We start from the raw sequence: 25141 nt of genomic DNA on the forward strand, positions 1-25141 counted from the left end.
ACCCGCATAGACATCACCCATTCCCTCCTGATGCTACCAACCATTCTCACCGATTTTGAGACACTGTCAGGCTACAAAATAAATTGGGACAAAAGCGAAGAGCTACCTTTGTGCCATGTGACCACATGCATGGCTATAGCAGATTTCCTGATACACTGGAAACAGTCACGCCTTAAATACCTAGGGCTCTATATTAATGGAGGCCTGGAACACATGCTAGCAGACAACCTTGACCCTTTGCTGATCTGCACAAAATGGGACTTCGAGAAGTTGTCCCAGCTGGGTTTATCCCTGTGGGGGACAGTACTGGCTGTACGCATGGTAACCCTGCCCAGATATACCTATATCCTTGGTATGCTGTCCATCCTGGTCCCACTCCCCAAGTTACGAGAAGTAGACAAATCCATATGTTCTTTTGTATGAGGGTTGTTACGACCACGCATATCCAGTACAACACTCATAGCTCATCATACATGTGGTGGCCTGGGTTTACCCTGAGTGGAACACTATGCACTGGCCCTTCATCTCTCCCAGCTTGCCTACATGCTCCCTGGGATCCCAGACCCTTGAGGTGGGTATTGACAGAACGCACCCATGGAAGCCATGATACTCCCTGCCAACCCTATGATACAAGCCATGTTGAAATCTTGGCGCCGGGCTCACCACCTCCTCGGGGTGGATCCTCACATTCATACTCGTGCACCAATCTAGGGTGATGCCAGTCTTCTAATCAAGGGTGAGGCAGTTAACTGGAATGGTTGGAGATTGGTGGGCATTTTGCACCTGGATCAGCTTTGGGATAATGGGAATAACTCCTTTGCAGTCTCCCATGACGAGTATGGCCTACCATGACAACAATTGTGGTGGTATCTACAACCCCATCATTGCCTCAACCGTTGTATGGGTGCTTGCCCGTGGACTCTTCAGCCCTCTCCTGTGGTCTCCTACCTCAAGACCTGGGGTACCTTCTGGGGAGTAATGTCAGATATTTAAATCCTGATGTTTAGTCGTTTATTTTCCCTGCCCCTCCTAACACCCTCCATACAAGATGACAGAGGAGACTGCAGATCGACTACAAAATGGAGGAGTGGGCTGATCTACTAGAGGCACACGACCATTGCGTGCAGGAGGCTCTAATTAAATGTTGCCTTTTCAAAACCCTGCATGACTCGAATTGGATGTCCCTGAAACTTAGAGCTGCAGGATTCCTACCTCATGCTAACTGCTGGCGTTGTCTTCATCCCATTGTGACTTGCTCCACATCCTTTGCGCTTGTTCATCCATTCAATCTTATTGGGACACAGTGGGAAAACGATGCGGGAAAACATTCCAGTTCCATCCACTCTCTCCTGGACCTTAATCATTCTACATGACACAGGTGAGGTCCAAAACCTTTCTCGTCTGCAAATATGTCTATTGCACACAGCGCTAGCCACAGCCAAGACATGCATCCTCCAACACTGGCCCTCGACCACAGCCCCTCCCACGACAAATGGCTCAGGGCAATGTATCAAATGGCCTCCAATGAACTAATCATATATAACCTGCAAGACAAAACAGAGGTCTTTCTTCAAACCTGGGCCCCTTTCCTTGGTGGCAATGGGCGATAATCACAACTACACCATCCCTTGTGCTTTTTTCCTATCTACCTGTATGTCTTCCCCTCCTCCACCTTAATCCCTTCTCTTAAGACCATGTCCAAGTGCAACGCTGTACTCATGTATCTCCCCTTCCCCACCACCTCCCCTATCCCCCACTGCCTACCAGACTACCCCACCCCCTATTCCCACCCAGCGTTCTCAGTATGCCCACCTCACTTTCCCCCTCTCCCATTCACCCCCACACCCTTCCATTGCCCTTCTTCCCTTTTCTCTATTTATTTTTTTCATATTCTCCTCCCCCCCTTGGAACTGGACACGAACTCCTTGCAAATGATCATGCCTTACCCCTCCCCCCTCAGCATCAATGCTGCCACACCTATAGTTCTCCCCCCTTAAGGAGAATTTGCCTTATGGTCAATTTCTCCGGATCCGTAGGAATTGTTCCACCAAGGAAGACTATTTTCAAAATGCAGAATCTTTGACATCAAGACTGTTAGACAGGGGCTATCCCAAGAAAATCGTCAAAGGAGCTTGCAAGCGTGCATCGTATACCCCACAAGAACATCTGTTAACCCCAAACAAAAAAACAAGGAGTGCCCTTTGACTTGTGAACTAACATATAACCCTAAAGTGAATCGAATTAGGGCAATTATCGAAAGAAATTGGAAATTATTTCTCCCTGTAGGGTTAAACAAACCCTTGAGTGCATTTAAAAGAGGCTGTAACATCTATGACTTTTTAGTACATGCCTCTTTCATTTAAAAAACAAACAAATGATCAGATTTGAGAACTATGTTAGATCTTCCTCCAATCATCGGCCATTTTCAATGTAACAACTGTTTGGCTTGTCAATATACAGAGAAGAGCAGACAGGTAGAGGTGAACGGTAAAATACATCAACAACGCTGTTTTTAGAACTGTAACACACAAAATGTGGTTTATTGGATTACATGTCCGTGCTCTCTTACATATATCGGTCCGACAACACAGCCTGTGAAAACACGCATTCTACAACACATATCCAGGATTAGATGTGCTGTCCGTGGTGCCCCATTGGTCGATCACTATATTGAAAAAGACCATCGCCCTGAAGATATTAGATGGTCAACTCTGTATGTAGTTGGAAAAACTAAAATAGGCAGATTGACATCTTCCACTCTGGATAGAATGGAAGCACGTCTGATAGAAACATATGGGACAGCCAAGAAGGGGTTAAATGATCTGTCAGAAATGTGGTCTCTAATCAAGGTGTAATATTTTAATTATTTTAATTATTTGTACTGTGCTTTTCCTACAAGGCTCTGTTTGAAAGATTTACGTTCTTTGGTTTTTCCATTTACGGTTTTCATTTTTTGATTAACTGCACCTTTTGATGTTCTTGTGCACTTGAAATGCAGTGATGCATGATCCACACCAAGATGGCCGATATGCTACTGGGGTGAGCCCAGTAATGGGTTAAGGAACGTTAAAAGTTATCTTTTCTAAAAAAAGCTCTGGTATGTGCCTCTATGGAATGAATGTTTTTTGATTCATTTTTCAATTCATTTTTGCTGCTTATATTTATTATATTTTTCATTCATGTTATTTTTCATTTATGCTGCTTTTGGTAGTTGAAGTTAATTGATGCTCGATATATTTAAGGATGGCCCCCATACGATGGACATCTGTTCCCTATTGTACTTGAATATGCTAGTCTCCTTTTCTGTTTCTATTGCGAGTGCGCATTTCCAAAGCGACTTCCCGATGGCGTTTTGCCATTTAAATGTGAACTCCGACAGCGCTCGCATTCAAAACTTTTTTCGCTTGGAACAAATGCGCCCTGGTCCCTCTTCCATTAATGAGGTAGGTTTTTAAATAAGCCTGAGCCCGTAGACTTCACGTGGGCTGACCGCGTTCTCTTTATTTTATTTCAAATAAGTAACTCAATGTTTCCTTGCTTTCTGTGCAGTATTGTCTCAAGCTGCGTGATGCCTTGACTGCTACAGCGGTATCGCAGTGTATTCTTTCAGTTTAAAGTCAGTCTCTTTGGCCACGCGCACTGGCATTCATTTCAACATTTACTTAAGTACAATTTGTAACTTTTAAAAGACATCACTTAGAGGGGGTTTCTGGTATATATCTTTATCATTGGTTGTTTTGTTTTCCACTACATTATATGCACATTGTTTGGGTTCTCTTCTTCTACTAATTTATATTATGGCGCCTCTAGTTGGTTCAGTTTAATCCTTTACCTTTTTTCACCCACTGGGGTTTCTCTATTGTGAACAGGTGTTGGTTGTTTGCACCTGGGGGTGTATTGTGATTACGTATGTACCAATATTGTAGCTAATTTGGTATGTTGTGTACATAGGCACTGTTCCTGTTGTCCTGAGGAGGCCAGATTTATAAAGACCGAAACGTGTCGACCATAATTTCTGAGGATTGACTGTTGGAAATTCTGAATTATTGGATTTAATAATTTTGGATTGTATCGGACACTTATACCAGTGATAGACTTTTTTTCGCTGATGGAAGATACTCTCCTTTTGCAACTGCCATTACCTCCGTGTGATACTGCTTGCCACTGGATGGCTAAGCAGCCATTGGTTAATATATTACGGTGACCTAAGGAACTGCTGGCTCACTTGTAATGTGTGTAGTAATTTTATACAACTTTTTGTATCTTTGTCTCCATGTTGTATATATTATGTGTCAGTAATATTCAGTTGATTAGGTGTGTCCTGGTGATTCTAAGATTTAATCAATTTAATTATAATAAAGAAATATTTGTTCAGTGAAAAATGTAGGTTTTCACTCAGATATTTGGTCATGTATTTATCCCTTCTGGATACCTTTTTTTTTTAGTATAGTGTTTGTCCCTGATCCAGTGGGGTGATAGGGACTCTCCCCCTTTGTTTGTATATTTTTCCTGTTTGCATCAGTTGATGCAGGGGTCTTTCTAGTATTATTTGAGTTTCTACCGGTTTCTTTTGAACTGTGAAATAGTTAAGTTACAGCTTAGTGTCGCCTGTTTGCTCTAGTCCACTATTTTTTCTATTTCTTCCATTTTTTCTATTTTACTAATTATAACTGAACCTTATATGGTCAGCTATACGGAGGCCCAAATGAATACGTTGTTAGGCAATCCTTCTTTGCTGAGTGGTGGACAACTAATTCCAGCTCCTACCAATGTTGGTAAAATTGAACTTTTAAAGCAGCTTAAAAAGAAAAATGTCAGAACACAACTTCATGCACAAGTACTTCTTGAGTATTTGAAGACTAACATTATTCCTGTAGGCTTGCAGGTGAGAAACATCCCAGTGATTTTTGTGTTGGATAAACCTTATCTATTGCAATTTAGTGGAGTAGGTACCAAATGCTGTTGTGATTGGTTGGCCCTCTCTATTGAGACTGCGTTGAGAATAAGTGAAACAGAATTGAATTGCTGGAACTTGAAATTTCGTAAGATCGAACAATTCAAGATGTAAAACAACTATTAGAATCAGCAAATACGATTATTGCCGAGTTTAAAATTCGGACCATAAATCAAAAAACATCAAAAGTGGCGAGGGACATTAAGAATTTTAAAATCGAAGAGGTATATCCTTTCTTGAAAGAAGATTTTTACAAATATAACAACCCCAGTAATTTGAACTTACAGTTTCAAACTTGTTAACGTAGGAAATGTATTACCTTCTCTGATAACTCCTCGGACTCTGACACAGAACATTTATCAGATACTTTTTTGGGACCCCTACATCCTACAACTCAACCTTTTTTTGGCAGAGGGGGACGCAGAGGGAGACGGGGAGGTACGCGAGGCAGATTCCAATATCAAGGTCAGAACAGAGACTTGTATACCCAACAAGGGGAATTTCGCATCAGGAAGAGAACGTACAGAAGATAACTGACGAGTGTTTAGACAAGATTCCTGTCTATAATTTGTCCAAATATGTTCTATCAGAAACAGAGTATGAGGTACTAAATAAGAGTCTTTCTTTTGTTCAATTAGATATTTGGTCATGTATTTATTCCTTCTGGATAGCTTTTTTTTAGTATATTACCCCTCTGCCCTCAGCATCAATGCTGCCACACCTATAGTTCTCCCCACCTTCGCCTCAAGACAAACATCTACTTACAACCGAGCTGTTCACCTAGGGTCCTCTCAGGAAATGTATACACTTCATATCTGTCCTTTAGCCTTATCCTCCCAAGTATATGGGCCTCCATGATGTCATGAGGCATGAAACTCTATGACTGAACCCACTTATGACTTTGAATTCTAACACTGTATCAAATTGCTCTGTAACTGTCTTTTGATGTGCTTTGATGTTCTCCCCAGGGAGGTTTTTTGCCTCATTCCCTCTGCATTCTGTATTGTGATGCAGTAGTTAACCAATAAATACCTGAAAAACAGGAAATAAAGTGGATATCGCCTTAAATGAGGAGCATAATTGTAATCAGTTGTATTTTATAAACACAACTGGAGTCTGCATTTGCTCTGCTGTCATCAAATACACCTAGATACAAACCAGACAATGTCCTAAGGTATTCCATCTCATTCCTATTAGGAAAATTGATAAAAACAACAACTTTATCCATATCACCATTGACAAAACCTTCCTAAACATTTACATTTTGATACAATATCACTCTACAATTTTTGCATAGACAAATCTTTCTCCAACAATGCAGTTTGTGAGATAGATTTTTTTAATGCATCCAGCTCTGCTTCTAACTTCATTTAGCAATTCAGTGACACGCTGATGTTCCATTTTTTCTATTGCCTTCAGTTGCAATTTTTTCTTCCTCCTATTCCAGTAAGTCTTTGTTGAAAGAGTCCAACGCCTCCAATGTAGGAATTAGGCACACAATATACTTACCTTCTTGTATAATAGTGAACATTAGCTCTGCTGCTGTCTTTGTTGTTGGAAACAGTGCTTTCAGAAGATGAATTTCTAGAAAACGTCTTACCTCTTTTGAAAGAACACCTACTCTAATCTCTTTCAAAATATTTCCATTTTCAACGCCCGTTGCTTGTCACATATTCCCCTAATTAATTCTTTGTATTCAAAATGTAACCTAATATTCACATTTCCAATGCTTCCCAAACAATTCCTAGTTTCATCATGGAGCAGTGTTTGAGTACAGACTGATCTTTCACAGGTGTAAGTTGCAAAAGATCTCCAAAAACATCAAATGTTTTCCTCTAAATAGAACATTATAATCCATTCTCAAAACCTCTTGCATTCTTAAATGTACAAAGGCAACTACTAAGTTTGAGACCATGTTCACCTCATTGATGATTAAAAGCTTTAAATGTAACACACTTGGCACTTCATGCCAAAATTCACCAAATAACTTTTACTATTCAAGTTTGTTGTCATGTTCCACAGGTACTATTAAAAGTCAAGATAAACAAATACCTTTGATATTATGTGCAGCTAATCCAGTAGGCATTGTAATCACAGATGATAAATTACAGTCCGTAGTCTTCTGTAGGTTTGCTGTAGCAACTTGGAATAAGAAACGTTTACCAGTACCAGCTTGACCACTGACATACAACATTATAGGCTTAAATGTTGGGCATATGTACGTTGTTGTCATGAAGCAATCCATGCTCAACTGTGACTTTCACCTCCATATATATTTATGTTTGCTCATCATTTAGTTGTTCCCTGTCTTGCTTGCTCCATTTCAGACTCCACCTCATTAATTCCAATAGAAGCCTATTTTCAATTATATGTTGTCCCAATGGGTCCTGACTTTGATGATCTGAACTTTGGCGGCTTTGTGAACTCTCCTTAGCTACCCCAGTAGCAATTTTACATTTCTGATCAATTTCATCATTCAACATTTTCAAGAAGTTTGAAAATACTGAACACTGAATACCATCCTTTGAAGCACTGAAATAATCTTAGCAGCTGTCATACTCTCCCAGTAATTCTGATTCAGAACACAAAGGTTTGAACAGCTGCAAAAGTGCCTAATAGAAAAACTCTCTTTTTTCAGCAGTCTGGCAACTCAGTTTTCAATGGTTAATTAGACTGCCACCCATTGTAATCAACTACTGCAAATGTTCCTTTATCCTTATTTTCTGATCTATTGTTTCTATATGTGTAGTACAGGAGCCTTTCACAGAGACAAACATTTTCAAAGTGTACATTCCTTTTTGGATAGAAAATGTTCAATATGTTTTTTTTACAATATTTGTACTCTCCGACTCAAATTCGGCAAGATTTTGATTTTCAGGAAAAGACTTCAAAACTTTGTTTCAAGTTTATACCAGGCCTAGACTCACCCAAATAGTTCATATCAACTAAAAATGTAAACTAGCTGAACTCAACCAAGAATGGCACTCATTGAATCCAATTTCCCTGTATGAAAGCATCTTCAAACTGAAGCTGTACAATTTCTGTGTTAGAGACTTTTCAGCAGAGATCTCTTTGAACAGAGCTCTGTATTTCTGCTCACAGTACTTTCCACATCTGTGAGATTGGAAACACAGTACTTGCTACTTTAGGCTTTTTTCCTCAGTATCTTCAGGGATGCTACATGTAACAGAGTGCTCCCTGACAGAAATTACAGACTCATCTGTGGCTCTTCCAAATATAGGGTTATCTTCTCTCCACCATAGAATATGAATATGAGGAACACCTCTTGCTTGGTGCTATTTTCATCAAAAGAAATCAGTAACTTCTCCAAGAGGGTGATTTTTATTGTTACGGATGAAGGAAAATAGAGCTAGCAATCCGTGGTTAAAGTACCAGCAAACAATTGCAGGATCCTGGTGTCTTCAATTCAATGTTTTTAATGTTGGAGTTTGCTTCTCTCAAAAACTCATGTAAATCAGCCCCTGCATACTAAGCACAACTCAGTGTTACAAACCAAGTTGGTCCACCTAAATTTCCCAACGTACACTACACTTGAGATCACCATGAGGATGATACCAGTATTCATTGTTCCTTCGTTAGCATGCCATCCAATTTATCAAATTGTACTCAATACATTTTTTCCACAGCCTTTTACAGACAGATTTTGCACATTTTCTTCTGCCTGAAGAAAATGGTTAAAAGCATATGACAGTCCAGACTAATCACTTTGAAAACAAAGAAGGAATACATAATGAATAATGTGTTGAACTCAAGGGTCCTCTGAATGTAATCTTGTTAACATATATATTCTTCTGCAAATATTTGAACAGGGCGGTCATCATACCGTCCACCTACTCTAGTTGGAAATAGTTGAGGAAAACATCAAGCTTCTAAACCTTTTTGCCACACACTCATTGAAGCTCCTTTAGCTAGTTTCATCTGATACAGTTCAATGGCATTTCCCATAACCTCTTTTAAATTCAATGGATGGATACTGTTGTGTTCATATATTTCTTCCAATTTACATCTATCCACTTTTTCAAAGTATCTATTTTTCCCTCCATGCAACTTCCATGTGTGACTGCATTCATAGCTCTATAATACATACTATTCTCCTCAAGAGTCCCCTTATTCACATCTAATAGTTTCTGCCAGATTGTTTTTTGTATTTCATGGCCACACCATTCAGTAGAATCACAGTTTCAACATTGCATCTACAATCTACAGGTAAATACACAACTCTATCTTTAAGCCTTGTCTGAAGCTCAGTGAGTAGTCGTTTCTCAGTCTTTGGTTTCATATGAACTATTGTTGAAAATGGTGTATAGGTTGTTTGAGAATTCCTTCATAAACATTCAGATATTGAAGTTCCTCTGGAATTTCAACCACTGCTAATGTATTGTGTATGCTCTAGCAGGCATTTTGTTCTCCTCTAATTTGTCACAGCAATACTTGCACATGATCTGGTGTATTGACAAATCAAAATGTTCTTCTACAAATAAACACACTGCAAATTCTAGACACGTTTCTCTGGTTTCTTCATCAGTTTTCAAGAACGCATCAATAGTTCATATTTGGTCTTTGTAGTTAGAGCATCAACAACAAATACAAACATGGTTTGGTTTCTCGATAGAACTGTATTGAACTTTGCTTTTCTCATGCAAAATTATCAATACTAATCTCTGTGTTTTGTTCTTCTACAAATGAACATACCAGCTCCTCAGTTTGCCCAGACTCCACTTCAGGACCAGTAAGTGAATATCTTCACAAACATTTTTAACCTCTGAATATGTACCATACAAAAGTGATTTATTAATTTCCCCTATCTTACCACTAAATTTTACATCTCATGAACAGCCAACATTCTAGAATAATGAAAAGTGCCTGTGCACACTTTCCTAGATAGACATGCCAGTGACTGTCCTTGCAAATTAGAATACTTCCTGAATTTTCATGGATCTAACGTCTACAACATTACAATTTTCTACTTTACGCTTTGTTAGAAATGGGGTCTCCAGTTGGCAGTCAGTTTGCATCTAATCAGGGTAAGGGAGATACACAGCTCAGATACCTGCTGCTCACCTCCTCTGTAACTCGGCACAAGCAGTCAGGCTTATCTCAGAGGCAATGTGTAAACTATTTATACAAACGCACATAGTAACACAGTGAAAACACCACAAAAAGACTCTACACCAGTTTAGTAGACAAATATCCAATATTTATCTAAATCAAACAAGACCAAAATGACAGAAATCCAACATACACAAGCAAAGATATGAATTGTCAAAGATTAAACTTAAATATAGCACTTAGAATCACAATAGCTCCAACTGGAGCTATCACAGCATAGTTGACGGAGTCGTTCCCAACAGTCGTTCCCACCAGTCACAGAGTCACACTGACACCCAGGTACAATACTCTTGGTAGCGACAAAATCAGCCAGTGCGGCATCGGCTCCTTACTGCAGAGCAGGGGAGGTGATGCGGTGTTGGGGCGAGGCGCAACTTCCTTACGATCCAGTGGGGTAGATTAATCTGGTGAGTCTAGACGTTGTGGGGGGACCTCTCAGGCTGCAGTCACGCCATGCGGCTACAGGAGCCATGGCGGAGTCGGGTGTCACAGACGTCGGTGACAAGGCACTTAGAACTCGTAATGTTTTGGGACTTCAGCGGGCTGCAGCAGAATCGGGCCTGTGCCATCCGTCGTGGTCGTTGCACTCCAGCGGGGACCACTGCTTTCAGTGCAGGCAGAGGTGGTGGAGTCAGGCAGGGACATCAGTACTGGAGCTGTCAAGAATCAGTGTATCTAGTTCTTCTTGTTTTTAGGCCAGCTTTCACTTCCAAGGGCACAAGGACTGGACATGTCACCATCTAGTGAGTTAGAGTCCACAGCAAACAAAAGCACAGGCTGGTAAGTGAAGCCTTTTATATCCCTGAGACTTCTTAAGAGGAGGCAAGCCCAGTCCAAGTCCTTGGAGAATTTTCATAAGCAGGATACACAGCAAAGTCCAGCCTTTTCACTCCAGGGCAGAATAGCAGCAGCAGGCCAGCACAGCAAAGCAACAGGCAGAATGGCAGGTCTTCCTCAAGCATCCAGTTTTTCTCCCTGGCAGAGGTCCCTCATGCTCCAGAAGTGTTCTGAAGTTGTAGGGTCATCAGTCTAATACTTATACTCATTGATGCCTTTGAAGTAGTCAAACTTCATAGGAAAGTATTTATAGTACACAAGACCGTGACTCTTCTTTGGCCTGCCCCAGACAACACTCTAGGGGGTTGGACACTGTACTCCCTCCCACTCTAGCCCAGGTAGACTCATCAGGATATGCAAGACACACCTCAGCTCCCATTGTGTCACTGTCTAGAGTGAATTCACAAACAGTCCAGCTGTCAGTCAGACCCAGGCATGTTTTCAGCAGCAAGGCAGAGGCACAGAATGGTTAAGCAAGAAAATGCCTACTTTCTAAATGTTGCATTTTCAAACTGACAATCTAAAAACCAACTTTATCAAAAGATCTATTTATAGATTGTGAGATCAGATACCTCCAAACTCTATATCTCTATCTGCTCCCAAAGGGAAAATACACTTAAAAGGTATTTAAAGGCAATCTCCATGTTAACCTAAGGAAGAAATAGGCCTTGCAATAGCGAAAAACAAATTTAGCAGTATTCACCACTAGGACTAGTAAATCACACCAGTATATGTCATACCTTTTAAATACACTGTACCCTGCCCATGGGGCTGTCTTGTGCCTACCTTAGGGATGCCTTACATGAACACAAAGGAATGGTTTGGGCCTGGCAAGTGAGGTCAACTTGACACTGCAAGACTGCACACAGAGACACTGCAATGGCAGGTCTGAGACATGTTTACAGGGCTACTAATGTGGGTGGCACAATCAGTGCAACAAGCGCACTGGTAAAATTCGATTTACAGGCCCTGGGCACTAGTCTATCTGGACGCAGAAAATTAATTCATATTTCAGCTGATTCCTGGAAAACACTACAAATACTACTGCAGTCCCATGTATACACACGGGCCTGTCCACGCCTTCCTTGTACCTGTTCACCTATGTCCTCTTTTACATTTCTAATAACCATCTACTCTTTTGCAACCATTGTTTACCTCATAGCTTTGGGCAGTTGATTCAATTACATGTATTAGTGTGCTATATTGTAAGTATCTTTCTTTCTTAAGGGATGTCTCAGTACTAGATGTATGCTTCCATTCTCCTTTGAATTTTTATCAAAAAACTATTTTATTAATAAGCCTTTTTTAACTTCTTTTCTTCATACACAACTGTTTTATGCAGTGTTCTCATTCTGTTTAGTATCAAGATAGTTTACACTTCAGAGCAAACGCTTTATCAACCACACCCTAAACATGTTGTTTTTGCTTCAGCGCTACCCTTCTCTTCATGTTTCATACCAAATTCTGCATATCCCTCCTTCTAAAAATTCGCATTTCTTTAAACTGTTTCTGTCTCCTTGTCAAACTGTCTGTTTTCTTATAAGATTTCTTACTTCCAGTCTGACTTACTACTTATCATTTGTCAGTTGATTTTAAACCTCTTTTTATTATTTTTTTTCCACATTTTGATTTTTGCACATACTTTTTGAAGAAACACCTTAGTTGTTATACCAGCAGCTTTTTTGTCCAGTTTGCTCTCCAAATCATGTCCTTTTTCACTCTCAATTTTAAGCAAATAATACTGTTTCCTCAGTTTTTTCTTCCTTTGCATCTTTCTCAGCATTGTAAATCGTCTCCATTAAAAAGAAGTACATATCTGAAAACCACATATAACATACATGTATCTTTACATTAGATACTACTATGTTACATACTATGGACAAATCAGTAACTACATAAGTGCATATGTCATTGGAGGAAAGCACATATTTTATATGGTCACCTCCACATTATTTATTCTAGATACTGTTGGTCATGACTCTGAAAGTGCATGATAGCCTGCTATTCAAGCCCCAGGACTAGTGATCTCTCACTAAATTGGCAACTATTAATTGATATCCCCAATAGGCAATTAATTTAACTCTCTTATCTGTCCCTAGTATATAGTACCAGTGGGATCCAGGGCATGGGTGTTAACGTGGTCACCAGGGCCTGAAGTACTATTTGTACCACCTTGTGTGACCCAAGCAAACTACTGACAGCATGACAGCCATTGCAGACTGCAGGAGCAGTGTGAACTGCTCAAATTTGACTGTGCCCACAACATGTTTAGCACAGCCACATTATTCCCTTTAATATATGCCACATATCCCTAAGGTAGGCCTCTGTTGTGCACATATAAGTGCAAGCTTATTTCTCCCTTTATAGTGGTCTTTTCCATTAAGTGCACAATGCTCCATAGGATAACATGGGCTTGGACCCAGGCAAACCCGAAGTCATCAGCTCCATTAAGGAACCACCCAAGTAAGTCATGTTTGGTATCAAACAGCATGCCTTCTGACCTCAACATGAATCTCATGTTGACGGTGATGTGGCATAGACCCAGAAAGCAACCTTAGAGGGTGCCCACCAAGTTACCCCACTTTCCCTGTGCTGTGATTGCCAGCTCGCAACTGCTGCCACGAAGACAGGATTCCTCCCCCTGGGCAGAGGTGCGTACACTTCCAAGAGTCAGGACAATGGTTTGGATGGGAGGATGGTCACAACTCCCTCCCTACTAGGAAGACTAGTGAAGTGCCACATCAAAGCAGTGAGCTTCAAAGGGAACAACACATCTGATATACAAGCATGCTGTCTCCCGGTGGAGGACAAAGCTGTTCCCCTGCTCCCATGCACATTTGCAGGTGGGAAAATTAGTTAGTCAGGACACATACACCCCCAGAAGGCTAGCCACACTTCTAGGATGGGCAGTCTGGTCTGTACAACTGAGGAAAGCTTCTGGCACCTTAGAAACAGGCATAATAAAGGGTTCTGGGTATAAAAGGTGCCACAACACACCAGATGTGGTCACCTAAGGGACAGATTAGCTACTGGGGCTATTGGCACTTTGGCTACTTCCACCCACATCCTTAATGCCCCTAAATCTAGGATTTAAGGGGCACCCCTAGCTCCAGAATATCAGATCTGCAACAACTTGTGACAAGAGTATAAGAGAAGACATGCATCAATGACAACAGGAAACTGCACTAAGAAAAGGCATGATACCTTGAACATGTGGCAACCCCCTGAAACATCTCAACTGCAGCTCATCCTGGACTGAAGACTGCTTCCCCTAGAAAAAGTGCTGACCACAGGGCCCTGTGAGGGTCTGCCCAAGAAGAGGTGGTCCAGTGCATTGTGGGAAGTGTAGTCCAGCTCCCTTACAAGTTACAGCCAGCCAGTATTTTCCAGTGAACCTCTGGAAGGGGAGAGAGATTATCTTCCACCTTACAACTGCCAAGGCTTGTTGGTAGCCAGTCAGTCATCACCACCTTTACTCAACGCTGCAAAACGGGACATTACCTGTGGCTCTGTTGTTGAGTTTTTGCATCAGTTTCCTCACTGCACCATGTCAGTGGTAAAGCCAGCAAGACTCCTCCACCCAAGACTCCGAGACTAGGTGGAGTTGTTCTGTCTGGTGAATCCTGGCTCCCAGGAACCCGACATGCAAGTAACCGAGTTTCACAAGTACCATTTCTCAATAGTTGCGGATCCCGTGTTCAGTACCAAGGACAGCCAGGACACCTCTGCACCTGAGCCTGATGAGCCAGGTAAAATTGGTCTGACTATCATAGCTTGGTCTTGGGACCCGTACAACATTAACCCTGACTGGGTTCCTCTGAGTTCACGCCACAAGTGACCAAGTGTCACTAGTGACTTTTCCTATTGATCGCAATGGTGAGACTTGACAGCTTGCAAATGCACTGATTTTATTTCTGCTTTAAAATCCATAACTCCAGTTATACATAACTGAGTTGCTTTATTTTGTTGTCTAAATTTAGATAAGAATCTGCTCTGTTTTTATTAATTGTTATGAGATTTTTTCAAGTCGTGTCAATTACTTGTTGTCCAAGTAGTACTCTGAAATGCTTAACACTTTTCCTCTGTTGAGCCCGACTGCTCTTTGCCATACTAGCAAGACTGAGATAAGGGTTATTGTGAAAACAAGGGGTCATATTTGAGGTATTTTGAGAGTATTACATAGTGAAGCCTAATCAGCATCACTGCATGATACTCCACTTTCCTACAGTCATTTTCTAACAGGCTACCTAAATATCTAAAAATAGTTTATGCATAAATGGGTATATATGTTGCTGTAAAGGTTGGTGCCTAGGGCCCTCATTATCACCCTGGCGGTCTACTGACCGCCAGCGGCAAGGTGGTGGTTTCACCACCAACAGGCTGGCAGTAAAGACCTCCACATTATGAGTGTTGCAGGTTGGTCGCTGCCAACCAGCCACATCTCTGCTCATACCGCCAGGGCAGTCAGACCCACTATGCCGGAGATGAGCATCTTCGAGCCGGCGGTCCCCAGACGACAACCGGCGGCATTAGGAGCTGCCTTTCCACCAGGGTTTCTGCGGCGGTAGCACGCCACGAAAACCCTGGTGGAAAGAGTAGTGGTGACAGGGAATTTCTTCCCTGTCACCGATTGACGACTCCCCCACCTCCCAGCAAGCACAATACCCCATGGGACCTACCCTGCAATGTCCAGCCTTGCCTAGGGGCACCCACAGGCCCACATCCCCCACCCGGATACCACCCCACCACACGCAAGTAGTATATTGGGGCACTGTACTCACCCCCTTGTGGCTGCTGTGATGCCCCCAAGCACCCATCCAACTCCAGATAGGCCAGCGCCAATATGCGGGCCCTCAGGGGGTCCCTTCCTCGTTGGGAGGCCATCCTCCAGCCCTGTTTACCTAACTGCTAGTTATATGAATGGTTGACTAGATGTGTGAGTGGGTGTGACAGTGATTATATGGGTGCGTGAATGAATATGTCAGTGAATATACAGGTGTGTGAATGCTTTTTTTGGTGTGTTTCAGAGTGTGTTAGTCACTGTTCGGCTATATGAGTGATGAGTATGCAGATGCTTTTCTGGGAGTGTAACTGTCCCACTCTCAGCACAAAAAGTACTAATAGCTACCCTTCCAATGCTCCTCTCACTGACACTGATATAAATCACAGGCTTCCTTTCATGTACTCATTTTACAGAGCCCCCTCTTTCTCCTCAATTTGAGTTGAGACTCCCAGGTCCGTCCTGGGTCTGGGCAGCTCCGCTTTGATGCAAAACGCGTTCTTGAGTGAACCAAGACTTGTGGGTGGAATCCAGCGACGAAAACAGCCTGCATCCAACAACTCGAATTGGGACATCTGCTGCACCAAGCAGGACCCCGCAGGTACCTTCTTTAATGCATTTCTGACTTTTTCTTCCAACCGGAGGTTTCACTTTTGCACCTTCTTCTGGGTAAGCAGGGGCTCCTGTTCTCCCTGGACTCTTTAGCAGCTCTTGGACTTGGTCTCCTTTCTCCACAGGTCTTCAGGTCCAGGAATCCATTGCTGGTGTCTTGCAGTCTTGCGTGTGTTTTTCATTATTCTTTATCATGACTTCTAGTGTGTTTTAGGAAACTTACTGTACTTTACTCCTGCTTTCCTGGGCTCTGGGGAGGGGTATTTTACTTACCGTTGGTGTTTTCTTACACTCCTAGCACCCCTCTACACACTACACTTGCCTAGGTGGGAAACCGACATTCGCATTTCACTATTTTAGTATGTGGTTTGTGTTCCCCCAGGCCCATTGCAACCAATTGTGATTTTCACTATTTGCACTATTTTATGACTGTTTACTTACCTGCTTTTGGTTATTAGTGTATATTTTGTGTATAATACTTACCTCCTAAGGGAGTATAGCCTCTAAGATATATTTGGCATTGTATCACTAAAATAAAGTACCTTTATTTTTGGTAACACTGAGTATTGTCTTTCATGTGTGTGAGTACTGTGTGACTACAGTGGTATAGCAAGAGCTTTGCATGTCTCCTAGTTCAGCCCTGGCTGCTCTGCCTACAGCTACCTCCAGACAGCCTGGCTTCTAGACACTGACAGGGGATAACTGGACCTGGAATAAGGTGAAAGTACCACTGGAACTCACTACAAACCAGGCCAGCCTCCTACATGCTCCCATCCAAGATTGCTGCTCCTGCCCCTCCTCCTCCTACTCCTCCTTGCCCTCCATTGTTCAAGTCCATCCGCCTGTTCCCTCACTACAGCCATGTGTGGCTGCAGTTCTGCCACTGACCTTTCCACCTGCCCTCAAGAGGTACCTTACTGCCCCTTCTTACCATCTGTTGTCCAAGTCTAAGCACTAGCCCCCTTCCTCCTGTCCGCCATTGTCCGATGTGCTGCCACTGCCCTCCATTTAAGTTGATGTCACTGCCCACTCCTCCTGCCCTCTGTTGCCCAATTCTATACCCCATCACTGCCCTCCTGCTTAGTCTCAGTGCTTAGGTTGCTGCCCCTACTCTCCTCTTCCCTGCTCTGTGATGTCGGTGTGCTTGACCCTGCTCCCCCTTTTCTGCCTACCATGTTCCATGCCCACCCTATCTACTCTGAGTGTTCTGTTGAACTGTCACTGCCCCTCTGTCCTGCTCTTCTGCTCTACCTCAGACTAAGAGGAGACAAAATGAAAGGAATGCCAAGAATGCGGCACTCTTAGTCGGAGTAATGAATTTATTAAGGCACTTCTCCAGTTTCAAACACAGAGAAAATAATGTGGGATTTTATTTCAAAGGTAGTAACACAAGTACAATTCTGAAAATAATCACAGCAGTTAAATAATAATGACCACAGACCTCAACAATGGTTAGACTATGTATTCACGCATTCACAATGCAAAGCTAAAAATAAGAATTAAAAATGCATCACCATGGGGCTTGACCTCAACATCATCTCTTTGTCTGCCAGCTTCAAGTTGTGGAACCCGGACGACCGGAAAGAGAAGGAATTACCCACAATGTGATTCTGAGCAAGGAGTCTCTCCTCAGAATGAATTCCTTCTAGTTCCAGCTATCAAGCTTCCTCTTCATATATCATTTAAACAAACTGGAGAGGAGAATTCTAGAAGCTCCCCCTTCTATACAGTAAGTTGTTGTTCAAACGCTGGCCGCACCAGGTCATTGCTGAAAAGAAACATGCTACAGACTGGCCACCTCTCACTGTGTTTTTCCAAGACTGAGCTGTTCCCTCCTTATCATAAACATTCTCAGCCTGGTACATTTTATCACTGATACTCCCTCATGTTATGTGCCCATCCTCAGTGAGAAAGAAATAAAACATGATGCACAATCTGTGCGCTGAAAAATACCTGTGCCACCAATGTGACGGTCCTTTGTGCACACCCCTACCCTCTCTCTCTTGTGCTGCTACTAACCCTCCCGTTTAGCATGAATGGTCTTCTGTGCTGCTACAGCCCTTCCAGCCTGCCATGTGTGGTCAGCTTGCTGCCCCTGACCCCCTACCAACTTCCCTCCGTTTTCTGTGTGTGTGCCTTTATGATCTCACTGTTGACCTCCATGGTATGTTGTACTTCCAGTGCCCATTCAACCTGCCCTCCATAGTCAGCTTGCTGCTCCTACCCTGCCCCTTTCCCCCTGGCCTCACTTTTTCATGTGCAGATCACTATCCCCTCTCTCCTGACTTGTCTGGTCCGTTGTCATGCCCCCGTCCCCTCCCTCCTGCCCTTCATGATCCATTATGCTGCCACTGTTCCTCCTTTCTGTCTGGTATGATCATCTTGATTCCCTTGCCTCTTTCCCCTCTGCTGTTTTGTTGTTCATGTGTATGGTCCTGTCCCTCCTTTGCTTTCCATGGTCCATTGTAATGGACTGCTGTCCCACTTGCCCTGTATGGCATATTGTGCTGCTTTAAGCCCCAAAGCCTTGTCTTTAAGATCAGATTGGTGCCTCTGCCCAGTGACCCCCTGCCCTCTGTTATCTGAGTCCATGTCCCTACCGCATTCCTCCTCCCCTCTGTGATCCAATGTACCATGCCTGCCAACATTTTGAACTTGGTAAGAGCGAGATTTTGAAATAACAACCCGGGGAATTGATTGAAAAAGAGGACATTTTAGGTAGAAGACAGATAAAATAAAACCTATATAGTCTTAAAAACATTGTGAGTCTCCTGCCTGAATCAGGCCTGGTGGCATGCATGGTTGTACTGTCACTGCCTCTTCCTTCTGCCCTCAATGGTTTGTTAAACTGCCACAGCCTCTCTTGCCTGCCCTGCATGGTTGCTTGGTTTGGTGCCCTTGCTCCTCTTAACCCGCCCATCCATGGTCCATTGAGCTGCCACTGTACCTCCTGTCTGCCTAGCTTGCTCAACTTGCCCCCTCTGCATCCTCCTCCCTGCCCACAATTATCTGAGTACATGCCCCCGACATCTGCCTCCCCTTAGTATTTTAATGAACAACTAGATTGATAACATTCTATATTTACTACAAAAGTGTGGCATGCCAGTTGGCATCTTGAAATATTCAATACTGCAATACCTACAGCATGTCCTTTACAAATTATAAAAATGAGTGTTATTTCCATAGAAAATATGGTAAGTGCTCTAAAAAACTAGAATGAAGAGATACTTTCTGAGTTCTCAAATACTGACAAAGCAGTTTTAAATTATTTACCATGTTTTTTTAATCCAGTTGATGACTTTATGATACGTTACACTTAGGGGAGAGGATAAGAATTTACCTCCAGAGTTGCATACTTTCTAACTGGGGAACCAGGTTTGACTTTCAGCATCAGCTAGACATCCTGCGATTGTCAAATCACTTAGGCGGTCATTCTGACCCTGGCGGTCAAAGACCGCCAGGGCGGAGGACCGCGGGAGCACCGCCGACAGGCCGGCGGTGCTCCAATGGGGATTCCGACCGCGGCGGTAAAGCCGCGGTCGGACCGGCAACACTGGCGGTCTCCCGCCAGTGTCCCGCCGCCCCATTGAATCCTCCAAGGCGGCGCAGCTTGCTGCGCCGCCGAGGGGATTCCGACCCCCCCTACCGCCATCCAGATACCGGCGGTCCGACCGCTGGGAACCGGATGGCGGTAAGGGGGCTCGCGGGGCCCCTGGGGGCCCCTGCAGTGCCCATGCCACTGGCATGGGCATTGCAGGGGCCCCCGTAAGAGGGCCCCTACAAGTATTTCACTGTCTGCTTGGCAGACAGTGAAATACGCGACGGGTGCCACTGCACCCGTCGCACAGCTTCCACTCCGCCGGCTCGATTCCGAGCCGGCTTCATCGTGGAAGCATCTTTCCCGCTGGGCTGGCGGGCGGCCTGAAGGCGGCCGCCCGCCAACCCAGCGGGAAAGTCAGAATTACTGCGGCGGTCTTTTGACCGCGCAGCGGTATTCTGGCGGCCCCCGACAGGCCGGCGGCGACCGCCGCCGGTCAAAGTCGGAATGAGGGCCTTAGTGCCCGATTACGAGTTGGGCGGTTGAACTACCACAACTCTAACAAAGCTGTGGTGAGGTGGTCATCAAGCCAGCGGCCTCATCCCCGCTGTATTAAGATGTTTCCACCGGGCTGACCGGCGGAAATGTCATATTATGACATTTCAGCAGTCAGCACAGAGGAAACAGTGTGGCCACATTGGCCTCGGCTCCCGTGGGGAGCCATAGTAGACAGTGCACATTCCAAGGGTGCTGGCAGAGGGGTTTCTGCACTGCCCATGACATCGTCACGTCACCTCCTGTGGCCCCCAGAACTGTGTTTCCACCAGGCTTTCCCTGGTGGGGACCCCACCATGTAAAGGCTGCGGAAAGCAAAGACTTGAACCTGGCACCGATGTGGCTAACCACAACTTTAACTGCCGCCAACCCATCCGGATCCCTGATCTCGGCAGAGACAATGGTTTCCTACAGGTCTGATCACCAGAATCATAATCCGGCGGTCGGACTGCGAGGATTGCGGTGGACTGCCAAACACATAATTAGGCCCTTAATCTCCCCATGCCTAAAATCAAAATCAATGTGCCTGTGTAATGTAACTGATGCTCATGTAAAGCACTCCCAATACCTTCGGGACAAGTGTACGCTATATAAAACAGTACACGTCTATCATTGGGTTATACTTGGGCTTCATTTGTTATGAAGCTCCATAATTTCCTCATTTACTCTAGAGTCCTCGGTAGAAAATGCTTTCAGTTTTTGATTTTGATTCCATCAAGATGGAGTTCAGATGTGCCACACTTTTGGCATAAATTCAGAATGTTAACACTCTAGCTGCTCATTCCAACAGTGTGATAAAGCTGCTAATTATCAGGGAATTAACTGGCAGTCTGTTGCTGGTGTTGAAAGTGCATGTGTCAGTCTACATGTCAGAATATTTTAATGAAATAGAAGAGGAAGATATCTGAGAACTTACTCAAAACATTTTCTATTTTTTCATTCTATAGAACTAACCATCATTTCTGTGACAAAATGAATCTTTTATTTTATTCCTTTCTAAACTAAATGTTTTAGATTTTACCAGTTTGATTCAATCAATATGGCGTCAAGGTTGCCACTTGTTTGTCATAAATAAGCTCTCATTAGAACATTCTGGGAGGCTGCAGTAGAATACAAGAGAATCAACTAACAGTTTTCTCCATTTGGAAGTACATATTTCACTGAGAATGTCAGAGTTAATTCTCTTATGGCTGAAAAAATTAGTATGAATTTATAGAAAATATGGTTTCATTTTAGCCTGTGGAGCACCTTTCATACCCTCTATAGGAAAATCATGAGAAAACAGTTTTCTCTCAAACATGGTTCAGGGAATCACAGCAGAATGCTTTTTCATGCGGTAAAATTACCTTAGAACACACCACAATTTCTAAAATGCATATGGTACCATCGGCAAATGAATTATTTTCTAACTAAAATCTGTTTCCACCCTTTATATGTTGTTCTTTTTATGAACCTCAAAATCTGCCATTCACTACAATGCATTTCAGTGGGGACCATGCTTCAGATTACTGTAAGTGCTGCCACAGTATGTTGTCCATGTTCTGATCAGACAATACAGTAGGGTCCATTTGTATCTCCATATATGCCCTTTGGGGTCTGGTTGTGCTCTCCCTGCCCCACTTGCATATTTTTTAATTCATTTTCAGGACACAGAGACCAAGGCCCTCATTACAACCCTGGCGGTAAGTCCCGCTTACTGCTGTGCAGAAGACCGCCAATATACCGCTGCAGCCGCGGAATTCCGCTACAGGTATTACGACCCACAGCCTGGAATCCGCCACAATACAGACACTCACGCAAGTCCGCCACACCAAAGGTCAGTGATAAACTGGCGATATCAAAACCGACACCGTCACGCCAACAAGAATACGCCCACACTATCACTACCCACGAATCAACGCGGCGGTCTTTCAACTGCAGTAAACCATTGGCAGTACACACCGCTGCGCTCAAAATACACACACATATACAAAACACAACCGCATTGGACAATTCGAAATACACACACCTGATACACATACACACACCACACCCACACACCCAATCCAATAAAAAGCACACACCCACATTACCCACAAACCCTTACTACCAGAAATTTGAAAGCAGGCCAGAGAGAGACACTACCTAAAACAACACCAGCATCCACAGACACACAACACCATCACTTACACAACATCCACGCACCACAAACAACACATACCAACACATCCCTTACACATCACAACAGACACCACCTCACACATAACCCACACCACATCATGGCACCTCAACGACACCCCAGGTTCTCTGAGGAGGAGCTCAGGGTCATGGTGGAGGAAATCGTCCAGGTAGAGCCACAGCTATTCGGATCACAGGTGCAGCAGACATCCATTGCAAGGAAGATGGAGCTATGGCGCAGAATCGTCGACAGGTTCAACGCAGTGGGACAGCACCCAAGATCTAGGGATGACATCAGGAAGAGGTGGAACGACCTACGGGGGAAGGTGCGTTCCCTGGTCTCCAGACACCAAATTGCTGTACAGAGGACTGGCGGTGGACCGCCACCTCCTCCCCCACAACTAACAATATGGGAGGAGCAAGTCTTGGCAATACTGCATCCTGAGGGCCTCGCAGGAGTAGCAGGAGGACTGGACTCTGGTAAGGCAAATCTTTACTACCTTATCCCCCCACACCACCTGCACGCCATCACATACTCCCACCCTTACCATCACAGTCATCACCCCAACAACCCAGATATACCCCACCAACACAACCCACACATCCCAAAACCAAGCCCTGCATGTAACACCAATGCATGGACACCGATCACCCAAGCATGTCCAGTACAGAGACTCACTCATGTCCCAAAATCACCAATCACACAAGGACCAAGCCAATAATGTAAGCACTGGAGTAGAAGGTCACTCACCTATTCCACACAATGGCACACACAGATACAATAATTATGCATTTACACCCCAACAGGACCCCTACCCAACGTCACTGGACAGGAGGTGCCAGACATATCCAGTCCCCCCACAGAAGAGGCCCACAGTGATGACAGAAGCTCTGCACGCCTGGATCAAGATGACCAGCCCGGCCCATCTGGGACCTCGGGACAGTCAGTTTCCCTGCCACTGGCACAAGCCACCACAGAGCCTCCCCGCTCAAGAAACACCACTACAGCACCCACCCAGCGGGCCCATTCCTCAGTCACCAGGACACATCAATCAGCAGTGTGTCCACCATTACAGGGAACCCAGGCAACCCCACTAACACATGACGATCAGGGACCTGGGGGCTGTGGGCACACAGTTCAGGGGACAGAGGCACAGGATAACAGGGAAGCTGGGAGGACTGCTGTGCAACAGGGGAGGACAGGCCCAGGGAACCAACTCTCCACAAGGCACTCTCCAACATCATGGGAGCTTACCATCATTCCTAGGAGACGATGGCAACGGTACTGGCCAAGTTTCAGGAGACCCAGAGGCTGCAGGAGCAACACTACCTTGGGATCAGGGAGGACTTGAAGTCCATTAACACCACCCTGGTCACCATTGCAGGGGTGCTGGCAGGCCTTCTCAACACCAAGAGGGACACAGTGGCACAACAAGGGGCCCCTGACACTAGCCTGGATGATGAACAGCTCTCCATCTCTGCCGGTGCTAGTGGACAGTAGGCACCGCCACAAGAAAAACAGGACACCAGCACCCCACCCCCTGCAGATGGAGAACCACCCCGCAAACAGTCCCTGAGATCCAGGAACAAGACAGAGACCATTGCCAGGACCCCTGCCAGGAAATGAGACCCCCCTGAATGTCACCCTTCTGTCCCACTATGTCACCCTGTCCATCCTTAAACTGCCATTGCTCCACTTCCTATGCCCCTTTGGACAATGCACTTGTGAAACAAATAGACTGGACTCTGCCATGGACATTCCTGGGTGGGAACTGTGGGGCAATGAGTATGACGGGCCGGACGGGTAATGAATTTCCTTTCCCCCTGTACCATTCCTCTAGGTCAGCACCCACCAGAAGAAGGGTATTTGGCGTGCAATCGCCAAGGACGTCCGGACCCTGGGGGTCTACCACAGATGGAGCACCCACAGCCGTAAAAGATGGGAGGACCTGCGCCGCTGGAGCACGAAGACTGCAGAGGCCCAGCTGGGGATGGCCTCCCAATGTGAAAGAGTGCCCATCGCACCATGACCCCCCTTATGTACCGGATCATGGCGGTGGCCTGTTCGGAGTTGGATGGGCGCTTGAGGGCATCACAGCAGCCATAAGGGGGTTAGTGCATTCTCATTCAGCAGACTCAGCGCGCATTACAAGGTGACTGGGTGGGGGAGGTGGGCAGTGGGTTCCCCGAGGCCAGGGCAAACTTGGTAGGAAAGGTCCCTTGTGAAGCAGGCCATGTGGCACCCCAAACCCACCAGTGGTAAGAGCCATCTACACCTAGTCAGGCTCCTTTGACTTCCAGGTGTGCAGCAATTGGTCTTAGGCCTCGTACCCCATGGTCAGTTGAAATTTCTAGGAACTGTCATGGCGTAGTGCAGAGGGCTGCTCCCTGTGTGTTGTGTCCGGCCACAGTAGTGGTGTTGCATGCACTGAACATGTCTGTCTCCTGTCTCCCCCCCCCCTTTTTGTGGTCTCCCTGTTCTTGTGTGCAGTAGCATCATCAGGCAGAGGAGCACTGGCACCGGAGCAGGAGGGAGCTGCAACCCACTTGGCCCTGGAGGGCGAAGCAACGGAGTCTA

At 44.6% G+C, this 25141-nt stretch overlaps 1 long non-coding RNA gene across 2 annotated transcripts in view; it reads left to right on the forward strand.

The window, feature by feature from the left end:
* Positions 1-3345: 3345 nt before the first annotated feature.
* Positions 3346-25141, forward strand: part of LOC138267562 (uncharacterized) — a 425442-nt gene continuing 403646 nt past the window's right edge. The window contains exons 1-4 of one of the 2 annotated variants that reach the window (XR_011199820.1): positions 3349-3443; positions 9671-9704; positions 16118-16302; positions 17867-18042. This is a non-coding gene — a long non-coding RNA (uncharacterized lncRNA). Of the gene's footprint in view, positions 3444-9670; positions 9705-16117; positions 16303-17866; positions 18043-25141 lie in introns of both variants that reach the window. The other variant, XR_011199821.1, reaches the window with a different exon arrangement.

Source organism: Pleurodeles waltl, chromosome 12, assembly GCF_031143425.1.
Source record: "Pleurodeles waltl isolate 20211129_DDA chromosome 12, aPleWal1.hap1.20221129, whole genome shotgun sequence".
Taxonomy (NCBI): Eukaryota; Metazoa; Chordata; class Amphibia; order Caudata; family Salamandridae; genus Pleurodeles; species Pleurodeles waltl.